The sequence below is a fragment of the Apostichopus japonicus genome, chromosome 16 (assembly GCF_037975245.1).
Source record: "Apostichopus japonicus isolate 1M-3 chromosome 16, ASM3797524v1, whole genome shotgun sequence".
NCBI classification, from domain to species: Eukaryota; Metazoa; Echinodermata; class Holothuroidea; order Aspidochirotida; family Stichopodidae; genus Apostichopus; species Apostichopus japonicus.
This window is the reverse complement of record NC_092576.1, coordinates 39,387,709-39,388,610: the sequence shown is the minus strand read 5'-3', so window position 1 is coordinate 39,388,610 and position 902 is coordinate 39,387,709.

Below are 902 nucleotides of genomic sequence, written 5' to 3'. Positions count from 1 at the left end.
AGCATCGATTTTGAGGGGCGGGAATTTGGTGAGTCGTAAAACTTATTCCTTATGGCTGAGGATCCAGGGTTGTGAGCCTGATAGTTTTTAGACCGCCAGCCTTATCGAACCAAACTCATACAGTATTGATGAGTCCTGTAATATCGAAACGTCCTGTGTCATGTATCTTACACGACCATGTATCATCTAGAGATGCTCTACACCGGGCCCAGTTGCCGTTACTTTCTTTTAAATTGACACCGTTCTTTGTAGACAGTATGAAAATAAGAATTATGTTAAATGTAAAAGATTCACACTGCGCTACACATTCCGATTTGCTATAAATCAGATAGGGGTACTATGTTTCTTTGCCTCTGTACGGATAATTTGCGGAAAACCACCGCTCCCCCAGCAAACACAAAACGTTATCATAACATTTTTAAAAGAGCCTCTAAAATATGTTTTAATAACGTTAAATGAAGTGTTATAAAAACGTCGGCATAACGTTTTAATGAAATATTAATGTTATATTAATGTTACATTAATATTTTAACGAAGCAATGTTTTGATATAATAGCCTGAAAACGCTTTCGTGACACATTTATTACAATTCAAATAACGTAATCAAAACAAAAGACGAAACGTTTTAATAACGTTTTTGTGTTTGCTGTGCCGTCTGCGTTCAAAAATCGCATTCATACAAATGTCTTTGGTTCTTCTCTAATTTTTTTGAAAGAATTCAAAGAAGAGAAGAACAGAGAAAAAAAACATTTCTAGACAAAGTGAATACTGTATTTTTCTATTTGCAAAATCAGATACCATGAACAGGGAAGTGTAAAACCTGTCCCGTTTAATATACCAACCCGAAGAAGCCCCCGTGTGATTTTGTTTCTTCTCATCATGTCGTGTGCCATGTTTTCTGT